General features: G+C 26.4%; 2 pseudogenes; both read right to left on the reverse strand.

Moving 5' to 3' along the window:
* Window positions 1-186: 186 nt before the first annotated feature.
* Window positions 187-21,548, reverse strand: part of LOC101493404 (uridine 5'-monophosphate synthase-like) — a 54,323-nt pseudogene continuing 32,961 nt past the window's right edge.
* Window positions 187-21,548, reverse strand: part of LOC101496695 (orotidine 5'-phosphate decarboxylase-like) — a 27,638-nt pseudogene continuing 6,276 nt past the window's right edge.

Genomic DNA, 21,548 nt, shown 5'->3' on the forward strand with positions numbered 1-21,548 from the left:
TGCTGACGCTAAAGTCAACGAACGGTAATCAACATAATATAATCAACATAATAGGTAGCGTCGGCCGTTCCGACGCTAGGTTTAAATTTATTTGGTTATTTATTTTTATTTTTTTAGCACCTACTCAATTAAATTTTAATGTCTTATATAATAATTGATAGGTAAGAAACATTAAAAGTCATTGCATTGACAACTTAACAAATGCACCATAGTATTAATAACTTAACAAAGTATCATGTGTTCTGAAACTACAAAATAATAACATAGTATCAAATAACAATTTTAACAAATATGAACTTGGACTCAAAAAGTATGCTATTTATAAACTGCTTATAAACATCTCAAAAAGTATGAACTTGCTTATGCTATTTATAAACTCCTTAACAACTTATGCTATTTATAAACTGCTGCAACTGCTGCAGAATTAAACATCTCAAAAAGTATGAACTTGGACTCTTCCATTTTGTTGGGAATGAAGGCCTTAATTAAATATGCACTCCATCATTGAAGACGGTATTCACGAGCTGCCGCAGCCTGATTCACCGCCTTGAGGATGCCTCGTCCCACTATAATAATGTCACTACCCCTATCATGGATAACCTAGAAGAAAAAAACATTTAGTGAATTGTCAAGAATAGTACAAGAGTGTGCAAAACAGCACAAAAGAACAGAAATACAACATAATGCTTTTTCAATACTGAATATATTAAAGGGGTGGGTGGTGAATTACATCTCTACCACAATCGAGTTATGGACTCACCCATCTCAAATCAATGGACAACATCAATTAATGCAAGTAAATGTGTTTTTTTTTTACTACAGAGAATTTGGATCCAAGGTCAACAGTTTCATCGCTGCAACTCTCAAACACCTCTTGAGCAAAACATATAAAATCATTTATGATTCTTCACCCAGAGAGCATATAGACTTTGGAAAGAGTTGGTGATTGGAAAATCATATGGTTAATCTAATCAAATAACTCAAAGAAAGTTACAGAATATGGAGTATTATATTGCTGCCCTAAACCATCACCACCGATCGACATTTGAACTCCAGGAGTTGCATGAATGAAACAAGGATTTATCGGTGCCAAAGGCCACAATGCTGGGTTGACTGAGATGAAGCCGATAACAAAGTTAGAATGATCCTCGACAATTTTGACAGCAGCAGCAGTGTAGTCCCCCTTGGCAAAGTTACCAGCTGAACTCATTTCAGCAAGCAGAAACAAACCTTTTCCGCGAGGCAAACCCTAAACGTTGTTCATTCGACATGTTATACTAAAACTATTTTATATGATTAACGTCGAATTTGAAATAATGTTATGATCAAAATTCGATAGACCTTCAACTTCAGTCCATCCACAATTCTAGGACCAGAGATAATGTGAGCATTTACTATATCAGCACAATCCAATATATGAAAGATCACTCTGCAAATAACAGGAAACAAATATATCATGCTGAATTCAGAAACAGATGAAAGGAAACTGAAAAATAATTCGATGTATTACCCTTCATACTGCATGCTCACTGTGTTACCAATGTCCGCAAACTTACGATCCTCTAATATTAAGAAGTTGTGTTTTTCTCCAATCTTAAACAGATATAGCATAAGTTAATAAATAACTACTCCAACAAAGTGATTAAAACTCCTAAAAACTTAGTAAAATGTTGTGTTGTGCATTGGTAGAAATACAATGTTAGTTTGAGTTGAGTTAGTTAGTTGATTAACTTAGTTTGTTGATGAGTTAGTTAGGTAGTTGGTTGGTTGGTTAAACTTCAAATATCTTCTATAAATTGAGGCCTGTTGTATTCCAATTTTCTATCTTTTATTAAAATGAAACCTAAAGAGTTTTACTCTCTTTCAAACTATCAAGTTTACTTTTCTTATGAGATTAAGCTTAATCTCTATGATCCCGTTTTCTAACACTGGCATCTAACATTGGCATCGGTATTCTACTTTCAATAAATAAATGAAAGCAAATCTACTTGAGTGTACAAATGTTGACAATATCAGTATGAAAAAACTTGTTATGCAAATATCAAGTATAAAAACAGCTTCTTTTAGCATCATACCGGGCGAAGCTTAGAACCAAAATCCGGAGTAAAATCTGGAAAAATATCCACGAGTTTTCAGCAAGCAAATCTCTCGTCCAAACTGAGTAGAAAGAAAAGTAAAATTAATTTAAATAATTTATTCGTCATGACCAAACTTCTAATTACAATCTCATCGATAACAATCAAGGCAAGAACACAACTCTTTCAATTTTCAACCTGTTTTTCAAATTGAGAACACACTAACTTTTTCACTATAAATAAGAGATCACAATAAAATTCACATTTAGTATGAATACCAAATTCTCACCTTGTCAGCAATTTCAAGCAATTCAGCTGCAGTTCCAACATCTGCAGTTCCAATTCAGCTTAGTTTAGCTGAACAATTTCAATCCTCAAGGGCAGTCAGCAACCTTGTCACTCCAAGCTGTTATGTCATTATGTGTGCAATCATATAGACTACTATTAAAATCTAAGTCCTAACTTGTATTAATGATTTTAGGTAGCTACTCTAGCAAAGGTGTTCCATGTCTTTGAAGTAGATAGTTAAGATCATAATAAAATGAATGAGAAACAACAAAAAGAATGTTCTCCAAGTATTATGAGTGCAACAAGTCAGGCTATATATTGGTTGTTTCAGCACCTTCATGAAATCAGACACGACTAAGAAATAATCCTGTGTAGCCAGCTTCCTCAAGGACTTGTGCCAGAACTTCCTGTATGTATATAGAAGAAACAGAATACACCAGAGGCAGTTGTAAGCAATCAAATCATCCTTCATTATCTTGGGCAATTGAAATGTAAAATAACCTCCAATAATGTCTCCATTCTCAACCTCATTTACATATTTGCAGTTACAAATACACACTAAATACACACTTCATATAAATACTTTTTTTGGTTAAGAAAGAATATAATTATGTGTTTTTTTACCTTCATATAAAATTAACAAAAATGAGAAAACAAAATTAAAATACATAATTAAACTAAGGAAGAATGAGAAAACAAAATTAACAACAACCACAAAACACACAAATCATGTTTAGCTCAGAATCGGTAACAATATAGAACAAAAAAGTAAACGCAATAGCTAATTTATATTTGGTTCCTGTTATTTAGCATTTATATTATGGATTACAATTACTTCAGAATCGGTTCAATCAATCGTTACCAATTGATAAAAAAAATAGAAACCCTAGAACAAACTGTTAGAAACTGAACACAGAAGGAAAAACGTACATGTAGCGAATTCTTAGTGCGATGTGAGGAAGATTGCGAGAGTGAATGAGGCTATGGAAATGCTGATGCGGAGGCGATAGACTCAGATACGGTGTTGCGGCGGTGGAGAATGAGTGAGAGTGAGTTACATTAAAAGGATCAAAACACACGTAAAAAATGAATAGCTAATGCAGGGGATTGCAAATGGGAAATCGAAGGTGGTGGAAGAGTTAGCAGTGAGGAAATAATTGGAAAAGGAAATTTGTTTACCTGAAAGAGGTTGATGACAACCTGATTGGTGGATTGCAGTGGAGAGGTTGAAAGGGTGAGCTGAAGATGCAACCCTAGGTCGGTTAGAGATTGGGTGATGATTGAGGTTTTGGTTCGGTTGGCTGCCGGAGAGAGGCGGTGGAAGAGTTTGAATCTCTCGGCGTGATCGAGAGAGAGAAAAAGGGAGAGTGGTTTTTCAGATTTTGAAGGGAGGTGCAAAAGAAAGAGTGCTGAAAATTGAGGGAACAGTGAGATGTTGAAGTTACATTAATTTTTCAAATAATATTAAAAAATTTAATTTTTAAATTTTATAAACGCCGCGTCGGCCAATCCAACGCTAATTATTAAAATAAAAAATTTAAAAACAAAGTGTTTGTCTTATTTTATTTAGTGTCGGCTAAGCCAATACTATTTATCAATAAAATTTATAAAAAAAATTGGCTCGCTAGCGTCGGCTTAACCGACGCTATACCGACGTTAATTAGCGTCATAGTCATATTTTCCTCTTTTGACACATATACTTGTTAATATTACCACTTTCCTATCCCAATTTTGAACATAAATTAAATATTACTAAAAATAATATATAATGCTTAACGAAAATTCTAATAATCTAATTACTATCTTAATCTTGTAATATTTCTAAGGTAGTGAGAGAGGGGTTGTTACAAAAGTATCTTACAATTTAAACCATTAGTAGACAAACTTTGAACAAACTATTCATTAGAACAAGTGTGCATAAATATACACATGAAATATCGGTCTCATTGATCTAATAAAAATATGACACATTTGATAAGGTTGTGTGTCTCATATCCTTTTAACGAGAATTCAAGAGTTACGCTCTTGACCTTTATGAAGCGGCTCACTTCATTATCATACATGTAACTATATATGAAAAGCACCCATATATGTGTATGTGCGTGTCTATTAAGAGGATAACCTCATCCTTACCACCTTTATTTCTTATGGTCCAAATACTTTAATCATTTGGGGTGTATCTTTTGTCAACTAGTTCAATCATTCTAATAATGTATTTTCAAAATTTGATTCTACTCACGTGTGAGTTGATTTTTCTACAATTGGTGCTCAATTAGATATGGGTCTGTATCTCATATCTAATAATGTCTTCAATATTTTATTTGAAGACATGATCATATCTTTGTCATTCATTTCGTCAAATAATTATAAGATTCATTTCGATTTAATAAACTTTGAGTATTCCTTCATCCATATGATTATACCTTTTATATTTTTTTTTATAGTCTTCACCAATTATCACCAAACAATGACTTTATTGTCATTTAATCATATCACAAACACAAACTTTTATGTCGTAATATCTTTTACTATATTGAATAAACACTTCAATTTAAAATTATAATTTTCTTTTAATATATCAATGATAAAATACATTGAATACATTAATTAAATATATATTGCAACAACAAACACGATCCTAAAAGTTTGTCATATATAACCAACTTTAATTTCATAATTTGGGTCCAACACATGTAAGTCATCTACTCCTTAACAAATAAGAATCTATTTTAGTTCTATTAAAGAAATAATTTATTCTTATATAGTTATTGTATAACTAATACATGCATCATCAATTCTGTTTGTTAAATTCAAGTTTTATATTTAAATATATATGTTTTATAGTAAATCCAAACAAGTATCATAATATAAAATAAACAATGAAGAAATACGACTAAAATTTTCCATTACTTTCTTCCATGAATATTTATTACCTTACAATAATTTCAAATTTTATATCCAAATTATTTTTAATATCAACAGAAATTAAAAATTACTTTCATCCTATTATGCACTTGTAATATAAATTAATCAATTTTAAATATAAAACTTATTGCATAAAGTAACAATATAATTAAAAGTGTGGTCTTGATATTTATGACAACTTGTATATATTACTTTTAAAATAAAATGACTTACAATAATCAATTTTAAGTCAATATTTTAATATATATTTATCAAAATTCACATATTTCATAATCAATTTATTTTTTTTATATTTTTTCCCTTCTTCCTTTTTTCCATCACTAACCAACAAAGTGTAACAAAGTTATAGGAGATTCTTTTCATAAAGTATTAATTTTAATAATTTTATAATTAAATAAAGTTTTAGGTTATTGTTTTATGATAACAACCACTCTTAATGATATTGAATGATATCGTTGATTGTTAAGTTAATGCGCTAGTGTAGTAATTACTCTATGGATATCGAAAAGTTGTGGTTAATTAATTACAAGAATATAACATTTATTTATTTAACTTTTTAGATAGGGGTTTCCATTATAAAAAAAAAAAAAAAAAAAAAAAAAAAAAAAAAAAAAAAGAATACAAGTAGTCACAAGAAACAAAAAGTTCAGTCATTTTTATTATATATAGTACTTACTACTCAATCACAATTCTTATAATCTACCAACTGAGACCACACTATATGTCTCTTTGGAAAAAGAAAGAAAATCTTCGGAGCAAGGTTCTTCATCTTCGGAAGCAAATGCAACAAAGCTATTTCGAAGATTATTTAGTAAGGATGACGAAGTTATAATTCTCCAATGCCTCGCAAGTAATGATCTAAATTCAGATGCAAAGGACGATGCTTACAACTATTTTAAGAACAAACATAGTTTCAAACCTAGTAAGCGTCAACTGAAAGAGAAGATTCGCAATTGGAAGATTAAGTTTGATAAGAATGTGAAAAGAAGATTTCCAATTTTTCTTCGTCAATACGGCGTATGATTATTTAATTTTCTAAGAAAGTTTAGATACCAGAAAAAAATAATTAGAGGACTTTGATTTGAACAAAATGTTCATGAGAGGAAGGAATTTACTGGACAAAACAAAGAAGGTCAAGTTTGATGAAAGGTGGAAGAAGTTGAAACTTTTGGAAATTAATTTTTGTCGCTACGGTTTAGCATTTTGTAAAGACCTTTCTAAAATGCTTTTGTGTGCGTCAAATCGTTCCTGTTTAGACTAAGTATTTGATTTTAATTTCAAATATTCTCTGCTTTATTGTTTTATGCTCGTTGTTCGTTCTTCTCTTAATTTTGATAATGATTGAAGTGTCATTTCTTTTATATTTAACATGGATGGTTTTTCTATTTGTATGTTACACTAATTGAACTCAATTTTTCTTTCTTTTTATGTGACCATCACGGTCCATATATATATATTTAATAAAATAATGCCCGAGTTTGTTTAAGATACTAATGAGATGAACAAACTTTTGTTATTTGGATTATGGGTTATTTTGAATGTAAATAATGAGCGGATGCCTTCTGAGTAATTTGTATACTAAATACTTTTTTTTTCTCAAATTTCCTTGGACCATGTATAAAAATGTTTGCCTTTCACAGTTAAAAAATTTATATTTAATGAAAGAAATTATTACTAAATGTTTTTTTTTTTATCTTAAGAGTGGAATAAATTATACTAACATACTTATTGCAGGAATAAATTCTTGCTTATTTTATTTTATTTTAAATTTATTCAAATGATTATCATAAATGTGATTATAAAAAAATATCATTAGGCAAACAATAATACTCGAAGTGTTGTGTGATCTTTCATTTCCATATAGAAAATTAAAAACAATTTATATAACGTGAATTAGTGCATAAGACCCGTCTGTCTTTTAATTGTGGGTAGTTAACCATCATTTCATACATATTTCAAAGAAAATCTATAACTCACCTTTTTTTTATAAAACTATTTAATATAAAGACTTTTAGAAGGGTTTTTTTGTCCTTAATATAAAAAAAAATGATAGTTTTTAATGTGTAAATATCATTTAAATGTCATTTTTACTCTTAATTATAACTGTGTAAAACTTTTATAAAAAAAAAAATACTTTTGCCTAAACAATGCCAAAGCCTTTCACCTTCTCAATTAATCTGTTTAAAACACTAAAATACTATCCAAACCTTTAATCTTCTCAATTAATCTTCTTTTACCCAAACAATTTAGCTCAACCTTTAACTTTCTTCATTATTATTAATTTTTTCTTCGGATTCTTTCACTTTTTTAATTTCTTAATTAGAATATTTAATATGTTTATTTTATATATTAATCTTTCTAAAATATTTACAATTTAATTTTTCATATTTCAAGATGAATTAATAATTTTAATAAAAATATATATTTAAAAAAAATAGTTAATATACTTAATAAATTCAAAAATTATTTATATTTAAGAATAAATATTTTTCCTACAAAATATTCATAATTAAAGGCAATTGTATTTATTAATTAGTCTACAATTCAATTCTCTTTTTCTTTCTCTTTCTCTTCATTTTACCATGACTTTTGTTATTCTTTTTAATTTTTACTTTTTTTGATAACCTTCATTTTTATTGTCTAGACAAAACTAATTTCAATGTGCCTCTTTTTGTTCTCATCATTAATATCCCTCTTTTCTTTCAATAACCTTTATGGTTATCTTCTTCCAAGAGAAGATGAAATGTTGCATATTTCCACTCTCCAAACTTTTCGTTTTTTATTCTTTTTAATAGGAAAGTTAATTATTAAACAAAATGTTAGATATATATATGTGTTTTTTGTAATCTTATTTGTGTTTGTTTTCCAACAACTTTCTATTTGTGTTTTTTATGTCTTTTCCAACAAAATTTAATCTACCTGAACACAATTTTTTTTGTGTTCTATGTTGGTTAGTTTGGGATTGTTAATTATTTGTTGGTTAGTTTTTATGTTGCATCTTTTTTTATTGTTCTTACATATTTTTGTTTTTTGTTTTCTTTTATGCATTCATCAATATTGTTGCTCTTATACTAATTAATTATCTATCTATCCGATATTAATTAGTGGAGTATTTTGTTAAGAACATCAATGCTTAGTCTCAGATTTTTTATGAGAAATAAACATTTCTTTTTATTATAATAAATTACTTGAATTAATAAGCAGTTAAATAAATTTTTAGTCATTATAAAATCTCACTATATTTTATTTTTATTCTGTATAAAAATATCATCAATTTTTAGTCCTTTAAAAGTTTGCAGTAATATTTTTGGATTATATTTTGTAGTAACATTTAAGACATTATAAAAAAATTCCCTACAAAAATTTAGAACTTTTTAACAAGTAAAAAGTTAAATATGAATTTTTAAGGCCAAAAAGCTTATAAATTCAAATATAATTTATCATTTGTTAAAAAAGATGAATTTTAGGAAGGTGGCTATTAAACATATTGTTAACATTCAAGCAAAAACTTATTTAAAAATTAGAGAGATACACAATAGTTGGTTTCAAATCAATGACCTAAAATGAAATTGAAAATTTTAAGGACTAAAAATAAAATACTTAAATTTTATAGAAACTAAAAACTTATTTAACATATTAATACTTTAACTAATAATTTCAACTAATATTTAAACTACAATTTGAAGTCGTAATTTGGTATTTCTTGGGAACTTATTTATCATTAAAAGTTATCTTAATTTTATACTTCAAATATAAATAACTTAAACACTCTTTGGAATGTATGCTCTTGAGAGTTTGGAGTAAGATATTATTGGCTCATGTGTTGGGGTGTACTGCAATAATTTGAACACGAGGAAGATGAAAAAGATGATGACAATTGCACAAAATAATTTCAAAGTATATGTAGCACAATAAATTTTAGGTTTGATTCGTTTCCATCAACCTATGTACATTACATGCAAACAAGTATATATGTGAGTCTCCTTCAATATACTTTGGAAACATTGACATAAATTGCACATGCACATCAAACATATCGATCAATAGTAATTTACAAAATAACTTTTATTTTCATTTATTGTTGTACACTAGAGAAAATAATAAATTTTTTGAGGATATTTTTTACATAAACTAGACTAATGTAAACATTTTTAGATTCATTTTTTTACATATAAAGCATCTTTATTTATAAGAAATTCATATCAATTAGTGAAGATAAATAACTATTGATAAATAACTTCTACAATGATTTCATTGAATAGGTATATATGATTAACATTCAGATTGTGGCACAATCACTGTGTTGGTTCAATGGTAGGCGCGGGCTTCTATCCATTGTGTTGATTAGGGTTCGATTCCATTTTAAATGTATAAAGTTATCCACATTAGGATTAAAACATGTGACCAGAAATATCTCTTGCAATTTTCCTAATATGCAATTTCAAACATGACATGATTATGCAATTTTTTTTTTTAAAAAAAAAAACAATCCTTAATTTTTTTTCCTTCATTTTTTAGTGTATGGAAAAGGCATCCTAAATTATTCGAGAATCTCTTGGTAAGTTAGGTTTTGGCCATGACTCCAATTGGCGTCTCATTTGTTCTTCTTTTATCTATGTTTCATTTCTGAAAGAATCCTCAATGTCCTCTCATAATATTTAAAAAAAATGCATGTCATGACATTGTGTATATGATACATACCTCATTATCACATCAATATCAATTAATTAATTAACTTCGACATAATAAATTTAAAAACAATAAGTACAAGTTATTCCTATGTCAATTATTAGAGGGAAATTACAGTTATAGGGAATTCCCAGTTACAGGGAGGCCCAATTAGTGGAAGACTACAATCAGAGGAAGTCGAATCATATGAAGAATTGGATCAGAGAAAGTCCAATCAGAGATAGGACTCGATTAGAGGAAATTCGATTAGATGAAAGACTTGATCAGAGGAAGTCTGATCAAACGAATAACTCAATATAAGGAAAGACTGGATGTCTACATAGTAAGGAAGTTCGATTAGAGGAAAGACTTGATCAGACGAAGTCAAGTTAAAGTCTATAATAGAACATTCAGAGGAAGTCTACATAGTACATCCAGAGGGAAAGTTTAGAGGATGTGTAGAACGTCCAGATGGATGGTTCAAAGGATGTTTACAACATACAGAGGGAAGGTTCAAAAGATGTGTTAACACAGATAACACCCCAGTTAGCACACTAACATACATAGGTTAGATTTAAAGGATGTCTGATTTCCTGCTGCAATGGTTCGAATATGAGATTCTCTAATCTGGTATTTATCCTCTTTTAGTGTTGCCTTGGACTGTAAACAACACCAAATATGAGGGAGAGGACATGCAAGAGGTCATATTGGAGGAATAGTGCTTCAGATGGTTGCTGCCATTGAAGGATAATGGGAAGAGAAGGAAAAATAGAGGATGTTGATGATGAATAGTACATAGTGAAATGAATGTGTTAGGATGGAAGAGAAATTGGGATTGGTGAATAATGTATGAATGATATGTATACCCGTGATTAAGAGAGAGAAAGAAAAGTGACGTGTTTTCCTCTTTTGACACATGTACTTGTTAATATTACCACTTTCCTATCCCAATTTTGAACATAAATTAAATATTACTAAAAATAATGTATAATGTTTAACGAAAATTCTAATAATCTAATTATTATCTTAATCTTGTAATATTTCTAAGGTAGTGAAAGAGGGGCTGTTACAAAAGTATCTTACAATTTAAACCATTAGTAGACAAACTTTGAACAAACTATTCATTAGAACAAGTGTGAATAAATATACACATGAAATATCGGTCTCATTGAAGTTATAAAAATATGACACATTTGATAAGGTTGTGTGTCTCATATCCTTTTAACGAGAATACTTTAATCATTTGGGATGTATCTTTTGTCAACTAGTTCAATCATTCTAATAATGTATTTTCAAATTTTGATTCTACTCACGTGTGAGTTGATTTTTCTACAATTGGTGCTCAATTAGATATGGGTTTGTATCACATATATAATAATGTATTCAATATTTTATTTGAAGACATGATCATATCCTTGTCATTCATTTCATCAAATAATTACAAGATTCATTTCGACTTATTAAACTTTGAGTATTCCTTCATCCAGATGATTATACCTTTTATATTTGTTTTTATAGTATTCACCAATTATCACCAAACAATGACTCTGTTGTCATTTAATCATATCATAAACACAAACTTTTATGTCATAATATCTTTTACTATATTGAATAAACACTTCAATTTAAAATTATAATTTTCTTTTAATATATCAATGAAAAAATACATTAAATACATTAATTAAATATATATTGCAACCACAAACATGATCCTAAAAGTTTGTCATATATAACCAACTTTAATTTCATAATTTGGGTCCAACACATGTAAGTCATCTGCTCCTCAACAAATAAGAATCTATTTTAGTTCTATTAAAGAAATAATTAATTCTTATATAGTTATTGTATAAATAATACATGCATCATCAATTCTGTTTGTTAAATTCAAGTTTTATATTTAAATATATATGTTTTATAGTAAATCCAAACAAGTATCATAATATAAAATAAACAATGAAGAAATACCATTAAAATTTTCCATTACTTTCTTCCATGAATATTTATTACCTTACAATAATTTCAAATTTTATATCCAAATTATTTTTAATATCAACAGAAATTAAGAATTACTTTCATACTATTATGCGCCTATAATATAAATTAATCAATTTTAAATATAAAACTTATTGCATAAAGTAACAATATAATTAAAAGGCGTGATCTGATATTTATGACAACTTGTATATAGTACTTTTAAAATAAAATGACTTACAATAATGAATTTTATATATTTATCAAAATTCACATATTTCATAATCAATCTATTTTAAGAACAAACTTAGTTTTAAACCTAGTAAGCGTCAACTTAAAGAGAAGATTCGCAATTGGAAGTTTAAGTTTGATAAGAATGATAAAAGAAGATTTCCAATTTTTCTTCGTCAACACGGCGTATGATTATTTAATTTTTCTAAGAAAATTTAGATACCAGAAAGAAAAAAATAATTAGAGGACTTTGATTTGAACAAAATGTTTATGAGAGTTAGGAATTTACTGGACAAAACAAAGAAGGTTGAGTTTGATGAAAGGTGGAAGAAGTTGAAACTTTTGGAAATTAATTTTCGTCGCTACGGTTTAGCATTTTGTAAAGACCTTTCTAAAATGCTTTCGTGTGCGTCAAATCATTCATCCTTAGACTAAGTATTTGATTTTGATTTCAAATATTATCTGTTTTATTGTTTTATTCTTCTTTCTTGTTTTTTGGTTGAGTACTCTTGTACAAATTTTGCTTTCTTTATGAATCATTTATATGGATATGAATCATTTTGTTAAGTTAATTTTGATAATGATTGAAGTGTCATTTCTTTTATATTTAACATTGATGTTTTTTCTATTTGTATGTTAAATATAATTGAACTCAATTTTTCTTTCTTTTTATGTTACCATCACAGTCCATTTATCTTTATTCTTATATATATATATATATATATAATAAAATAATGTTCGAGTTTGTTTAAGATACTAATGAGATGAACAAACTTTTGTTATGTAAGTAATGAACGGATACCTTCTGAGTAATTTGTATACTAAATACTTTTTTTTCTCAAATTTACTTGGACCATGCATAAAAATGTTTGCCTTTCACAGTTAACAAAGTTATATTTAATGAAAGAAATTATTGCTAAATGTTTTTTTTAACTTAAAAGTGGAATAAATTATACTAACTTATTGCAGGAACAAATTTTTGCTTGTTTCTTTTTTTTTTTTAAATTTTTTCAAACGATCATCATAAATGTGATTATAGAAAAATATTATTAGGCAAACAATAATACTAGAAGTGTTGTGTGACATTTCATTACCATATAGAAAACTAAAGACAATTTCTATAACGTGAATTAGTGCATTAGACCCGTGTGCCTCTTAATTGTGTTTAGTTAACCATCATCTCATAAATATTTCAAAGAAAATCTATAACTCACATTTTTTTAAAAAACTATTTAATATAAAGACTTTTAGAAGTTTTTTTTTGTCCTTAATATAAAAAAAAAGGATAGTTTTTAATGTGTAAATATTATTTAAATGTCATTTTTACTCTTAATAATTATGTTTTCCATGTTATGGGGATATGAAGAGTTCTCTGAAAAGTGAAGAGATGATAGGCTCAGAAAGTGGAGATGAGATGCTTTTTCAAAAGGCACATACATCCATACTATCTAAAGAAAGACAACATAAAAAGAACAAATTAGAGGATGATTGAATAGAACAAAAGCTATACATCTGCTAGGTTGTTCATAATATGGATTTGACTACAAAATAATTTCATTTATTTTTATTTTTATGAATATTTTTGGTTGTCCGACATTTAAGAACCGGTTATTAATCAATATAAGTAACACATTAAATATTTGTTTTACATCAACTTCTATTTAAAAAGAACCCAAAAAACAATATCTAAAACCAATACTAAATATGTTTAGGCTATGAACAAGTGCTAATCCCATTTGTTAGCATTTTCAATACTAAATATGTTTCCAATTGGAATAACTTTTACATTTTCAATTTTTTCAGTTTATTTGTTAAAATTTATTCAAATGGTCAGGCGAAATGGGATTTTAAATAAATTCAATAGATAAATGATAATACACAAGTGTTGTGTGAGGTTCCATTGCCTATAGAAAAATCGGAACCGATTTCTATAATGTGAATGTGTGCCTACGATAAACCATCATAATTTCTACAACTAAATGAAAATATTTTCCATTTAACCCAAGTAATTACTTTTTTTTTTTGAAACTATTCCTTATTCCTTAATAAGAGAGACTTTTTATAAGGTTTTTCTGTTTGTGATATAAAAAAAGTACAACTTTTAATATGTAAATATTATTTAAATGTCTTTATTAGTCTTAATTATTATTATGTTTCCCATGCAATCACGATATGAATAGTTACTACTAGAAAAACTGGATTTAGCGTTGGCCAAAAGCCTAATAATATTTTTCTATAATCTTTAATTTATTCAAACAATAATACTCGAAGTGTTGCGTGACTTTTCATTACTATATAGAAAATTAAAGACAATTTCTATAACGTGAATTAGTGCATAAGACCCATCTGCCTCTTAATTGTGTGTAGTTAACCAACATCTCATAAATATTTCAAAGAAAATCTATAACTCACATTTTTTTATAAAACTATTTAATATAAACACTTTTAGAAGGCTTTTTTTATCCTTAATATAAAAAAATGATAGTTTTTATTATGTAAATATTATTTAAATGTCATTTTTACTCTTAATTATAACGGTGTAAAACTTTTATAAAAAAAAAATACTTTTGCCTAAACAATGCCAAAACCTTTCATCTTCTCAATTAATCTGTGTTTTTTATGTCTTTTCCAACAAAGTATGTCATTTCCAACAAAGTTTAATCTACCCGAACCCAGTTTCTTTTTTTTGTTCTATGTTGGTTAGTTTGGAATTGTTAATTACTTGTTGGTTAGTTTTTATGTTGCATCTTTTTTTATTGTTCTTACATATTTTTGTATTTTGTTTTCTTTTATTCATTCATCAATATTGTTGCTCGTATAATAATTAATTATCTATCTATCCGATATTAATTAATGGAGTATTTTGTTAAGAACATCAATGCTTAGTCTCAGATTTTTTATGAGAAATAAACATTACTTTTTTCTCAAATTTCCTTGGACCATGCATAAAAATGTTTGCCTTTCACAGTTAACAAAGTTATATTTAATGTAAAAAATTATTGATAAGTGTTTTTTTTTAACTTAAGAGTGGAATAAATTATACTAACATACTTATTGCAGGAATAAATTTTTGCTTGTTTCTTTTTTTTTTTTTTAAATTTATTCAAACGATTATCATAAATGTGATTATAGGAAAATATTATTAGGCAAACAATAATACTCGAAGTGTTGTGTGACCTTTCATTACCGTATAGAAAATTAAAGACAATTTCTATAACGTGAATTAGTGCATAAGACCCGTCTGCCTCTTAATTGTGTTTAGTTAACCATCATCTCATAAATATTTCAAAGAAAATCTATAACTCACATTTTTTTATAAAACTATTTAATATAAAGACTTTTAGAAGGTTTTTTTTGTCCTTATTATAAAAAAATGATAGTTTTTAATGTGTAAATATTATTTAAATGTTATTTTTACTCTTAATAATTATGTTTTCCATGTTATGGGGATATGAAGAGTTCTCTGAAAAGTGGAGAGATGATAGGCTCAGAAAGTGGAGATGAGATGCTTTTAAAGAGGCACATACATCCATACTATCTAAAGAAAGACAACATAAAAGGAAAAAATTAGAGGATGATTGAGTAGAAGAAAAGCTATACATCTGCTAGGTTGTTCATAATATGGATTTGACTACAAACTAATTTCATTTTTTTTTATTTTTATGAATGTTTTTGGTTATCCGACATTTAAAAACCGGTTATTAATCAATATATGTAACACATTAAATATTTGTTTCACATCAACTTCTATTTAAAAACAACCCGAAAAACACTATCTAAAACCAATACTAAATATGTTTAGACTATGAACAAGTGATAACCCCATTTGTTAGCATTTTCAATACTAAATATGTTTCCAATTGGAATAACTTTTACTTTTTAAATTTTTTCAGTTTTTTTGTTCAAATATATTCAAATGGTTAGGCGAAATGGGATTTTAAATAAATTCAATAGATAAATGATAATACACAAGTGTTGTGTGAGCTTCCATTGCCTATAGAAAAATCGAAACCGATTTCTATAATGTGAATGTGTGCCTACGATAAACTATCATGATTTCTACAACCAAATGAAAATATTTTCCATTTAACCCAAGTAATTACTTTTTTTTTTTTTGAAACTATTCCTTATTCCTTAATAAGAGAGACTTTTTATAAGGTTTTTCTGTTTGTAATATATAAAAAATACAGCTTTTAATATGTAAATATTATTTAAGTGTCTTTATTAGTCTTAATTATTATTATGTTTCCCGATGCAATCACGATATGAATAGCCACTACTAGAAAAACTGGATTTAGCGTTGGCCAAAAGCCTAATAATATTTTTCTATAATCTTTAATTTATTCAAACAATAATACTCGAAGTGTTGTGTGACCTTTCATTACCATATAGAAAATTAAAGACAATTTCTATAACGTGAATTAGTGCATAAGATCCGTCTGCCTCTTAATTGTGTGTAGTTAACCATCATCTCATAAATATTTCAAAGAAAATCTTTAACCCACATTTTTTTATAAAACAATTTAATATATAGACTTTTAGAAGGTTTTTTTTGTCCTTAATATAAAAAAAAGGATAGTTTTTAATATGTAAATATTATTTAAATGTCATTTTTTCTCTTAATTATAACTGTGTAAAACTTTTATAAAAAAAAAAAAATACTTTTGCCTAAACAATGCCAAAAGCTTTCATCTTCTCAATTAATCTGTTCAAAACACTAAAATACTATCCAAACCTTTCATCTTCTGAATTAATCTTCTTTTACCCAAACAATTTAGCTTAAACTTTAAATTTCTTCATTATCTTTTTTTTTTCTTCAAATTCTTTCACTTTTTTAATTTCTTAATTAGAATATTTAATATGTTTATTTTATATATTAATCTTTTTAAAATATTTACAATTTAATTTTTCATATTTCAAGATGAATTAATAATTTTAATAAAAATATATATTTAAAAATAATAGTAAATATAATTAATAAATTCAAAGAGTATTTATATTTAAGAATAAATATTTATCCTACAAAATATTCATAATTAAAGGCAAACGTTTTAATTAATTAGTCTACAATTCAATTCTCTTTCTCTTTCTCTTGCTCTTCATTTTACCATGACTTTTGTTATTCCTTTTGATTTTTACTTTTTTTTATAACCTTCATTTTTATTGTCTAGACAATACTAATTTCTATGTGCCTCTTTTTGTTATCATCATTAATATCCCTTTTTTCTTTCAATAACCTTTATGTTTATCTTCTTCCAAGAGAAGATGAAATGTTGCATACTTCCACTCTTCAAACTTTTTATTTTTTATTCTTTTTTAATCGGAAAGTTAATTATTAACCAAAATGTTAGATATATATGTGTTTTTTGTAATCTTATTTGTGTTTGTTTTCCAACAACTTTCTATTTGTGTTTTTTATGTCTTTTCCAACAAAGTATGTCTTTTCCAACAAAGTTTAATCTACCCGAACATAGTTTCTTTTTTTTGTTCTATGTTGGTTAGTTTGGGATTGTTAATTACTTGTTGTTTAGTTTTTATGTTGCTTCTTTTTTTTATTGTTTGTGCATATTTTTGTATTTTATTTTCTTTTGTTCAATAATCAATATTGTTGCGCTTATACTAATTAATTATCTATCTATCCGATATTAATTAGTGGAGTATTTTGTTAAGAACATCAATGCTTAGTCTCAGATTTTTTATGAGAAATAAACATTTCTTTTTTCTCAAATTTCCTTGGACCATGCATAAAAATGTTTGCCTTTCACAGTTAACAAAGTAATATTTAATGAAAGAAATTATTGCTAAATGTTTATTTTTAACTTAAGAGTGAAATAAATTATACTAACATACTTATTGCAGGAATAAATTTTTGTTTGTTTCTTTTTTTTTTTTAAATTTATTCAAACGATCATCATAAATGTGATTATAGAAAAATATTATTAGGCAAACAATAATACTCGAAGTGTTGTGTGACCTTTCATTACCATATAGAAAATTAAAGACAATTTCTATAACGTGATATAGTGCATCAGACCCGTCTGCCTCTTAATTGTGTTTAGTTAACTATCATCTCATAAATATTTCAAAGAAAATCTATAACTCACATTTTTTTATAAAACTATTTAATATAAAGACTTTTAGAAGGTTTTTTTTTTCCTTAATATAAAAAAAAGGATAGTTTTTAATGTGTAAATATTATTTAAATGTCAATTTTACTCTTAATAATTATGTTTTCATTGTTATGGGGATATGAAGAGTTCTCTGAAAAGTGGAGAGATGATAGGCTCAGAAAGTGGAGATGAGATGCTTTTAAAGAGGCACATACATCCATACTATCTAAAGAAACCCAACATAAAAGGAAAAAATTAGAGGATGATTGAGTAGAAGAAAAGCTATACATCTGCTTGGTTGTTCATAATATGGATTTGACTAAAACTAATTTCATTTTTTTTTTTTTTTATTTTTATGAATGTTTTTGGTTATCCGACATTTAAAAACCGGTTATTAATCAATATATGTAACACATTAAATATTTGTTTTACATCAACTTCTATTTAAAAACAACCTAAAAAACAATATCTAAAACCAATACTAAATATGTTTAGACTATGAACAAGTGCTAACCCCATTTGTTAGCATTTTCAATACTAAATATGTTTCCAATTGGAATAACTTTTACTTTTTAAATTTTTTCAGTTTTTTTGTTCAAATTTATTCAAATGGTCAGGCGAAATGGGATATTAAATAAATTCAATAGATAAATGATAATACACAAGTGTTGTGTGAGCTCCCATTGCCTATAAAAAAATCGAAACCGATTTCTATAATGTGAATGTGTGCCTATGATAAACCATCATGATTTCTACAGCTAAATGAAAATATTTTCCATGTAACCCAAGTAATTACTTTTTTTTTTTGAAACTATTCTTTATTCCTTAATAAGAGAGACTTTTTATAAGGTTTTTCTATTTGTGATATAAAAAAAAGAACATCTTTTAATATGTAAATATTATTTAAATGTCTTTATTAGTCTTAATTATTATTATGTTTCCCAATGCAATCACGATATGAATAGTCACTACTAGAAAAACTGGATTTAGCATTGGCCAAAAGCCTAATAATATTTTTCTATAATCTTTAATTTATTCAAACAATAATACTCGAAGTGTTGTGTGACCTTTCATTACCATATAGAAAATTAAAGACAATTTCTATAACGTAAATTAGTGCATAAGAACCGTCTGCCTCTTAATTGTGTGTAGTTAACCATTATCTCATAAATATTTCAAAGAAAATCTATAACTCACATTTTTTTATAAAACTATTGAATATAAAGAGTTTTAGAAGGTTTTTTTGTCCTTAATATAAAAAAAAGGATAGTTTTTAATATGTAAATATTATTTAAATGTCATTTTTACTCTTAATTATAACTGTGTAAAACTTTTGTAAAAAAAGATACTTTTGCCTAAACAATGCCAAAACCTTTCATCTTCTAAATTAATCTGTTCAAAACACTAAAATACTATCCAAACCTTTCATCTTCTCAATTAATCTTCTTTTACCCAAACAATTTAGCTCAACCTTTAACTTTCTTCATTATCTTTTTTTTTTCTTCAAATTCTTTCACTTTTTTAATTTCTTAATTAGAATATTTAATATGTTTATTTTATATATTAATCTTTTTAAAATATTTACAATTTAATTTTTCATATTTCAAGATGAATTAATAATTTTAATAAAAATATATATTTAAAAATAATAGTAAATATACTTAATAAATTCAAAGAGTATTTATATTTAAGAATAAATATTTTTCCTACAAAATATTCATAATTAAAGGCAAACGTATTAATTAATTAGTCTACAATTCAATTCTCTTTCTCTTTCTCTTGCTCTTCATTTTACCATGACTTTTGTTATTCCTTTTGATTTTTACTTTTTTTTATAACCTTCATTTTTATTGTCTAGACAATACTAATTTCTATGTGCCTCTTTTTGTTCTCATCATTAATATCTCTCTTTTCTTTCAATAACCTTTATGTTTATCATCTTCCAAGAGAAGATGAAATGTTGCATACTTCCACTAGAGGATGATTGAGTAGAAGAAAAGCTATACATCTGCTAGGTTGTTCATAATATGGATTTGACTACAAACTAATTTCATTTTTATTTTTATGAATGTTTTTGGTTATCCGACATTTAAAAACCGGTTATTAATCAATATATGTAACACATTAAATATTTGTTTTACATCAACTTCTATTTAAAAACAACCTAAAAAACAATATCTAAAACCAATACTAAATATGTTTAGACTATGAACAAGTGCTAACCCCATTTGTTAGCATTTTCAATACTAAATATGTTTCCAATTGGAATAACTTTTAATTTTAAAATTTTTTCAGTTTTTTTGTTCAAATTTATTCAAATGGTCAAGCGAAATGAGATTTTAAATAAATTCAATAGATAAATGATAATACACAAGTGTTGTGTGAGCTTCCATTGCCTATAGAAAAATCGAAACCGATTTCTATAATGTGAATGTGTGCTTACGATAAACCATCATGATTTCTACAACTAAATGAAAATATTTTCCATGTAACCCAAGTAATTACTTTTTTTTTTGTTTTTGAAACTATTCTTTATTCCTTAATAAGAGAGACTTTTTATAAGATTTTTCTGTTTGTGATATATAAAAAGTACAACTTTTAATATGTAAATATTATTTAAATGTCTTTATTAGTCTTTATTATTATTATGTTTCCTATGCAATCACGATACGAATAGTCACTACTAGAAAAACTGGATTTAGCGTCGGCCAAAAGCCTAATAATATTTTTCTATAATCTTTAATTTATTCAAACAATAATACTCGAAGTGTTGTGTGACCTTTCATTACCATATAGAAAATTAAAGACAATTTCTATAACGTGAATTAGTGCATAAGACCCGTCTGCCTCTTAATTGAGTGTAGTTAACCATCATCTCATAAATATTTCAAAGAAAATCTATAACTCACATTTTTTTATAAAACTATTTAATATAAAGACTTTTAGAAGGTTTTTTTTGTCCTTAATATAAAAAAAGGATAGTTTTTAATGTGTAAATATTATTTAAATGTCATTTTTACCCTTAATTATAATTGTGTAAAACTTTTATAAAAAAAAAAAAAAATACTTTTGCCTAAACAATGCCAAAACCTTTCATCTTCTCAATTAATCTTCTTTTACCCAAACAATTTAGCTCAACCTTTAACTTTCTTCATTATCTTTTTTTTTCTTCAAATTCTTTCACTTTTTTAATTTCTTAATTAGAATATTTAATATGTTTTTTTTATATATTAATCTTTTTAAAATATTTACAATTTAATTTTTCATATTTCAAGATGAA

The sequence above is a fragment of the Cicer arietinum genome, chromosome 1 (assembly GCF_000331145.2).
Source record: "Cicer arietinum cultivar CDC Frontier isolate Library 1 chromosome 1, Cicar.CDCFrontier_v2.0, whole genome shotgun sequence".
NCBI classification, from domain to species: Eukaryota; Viridiplantae; Streptophyta; class Magnoliopsida; order Fabales; family Fabaceae; genus Cicer; species Cicer arietinum.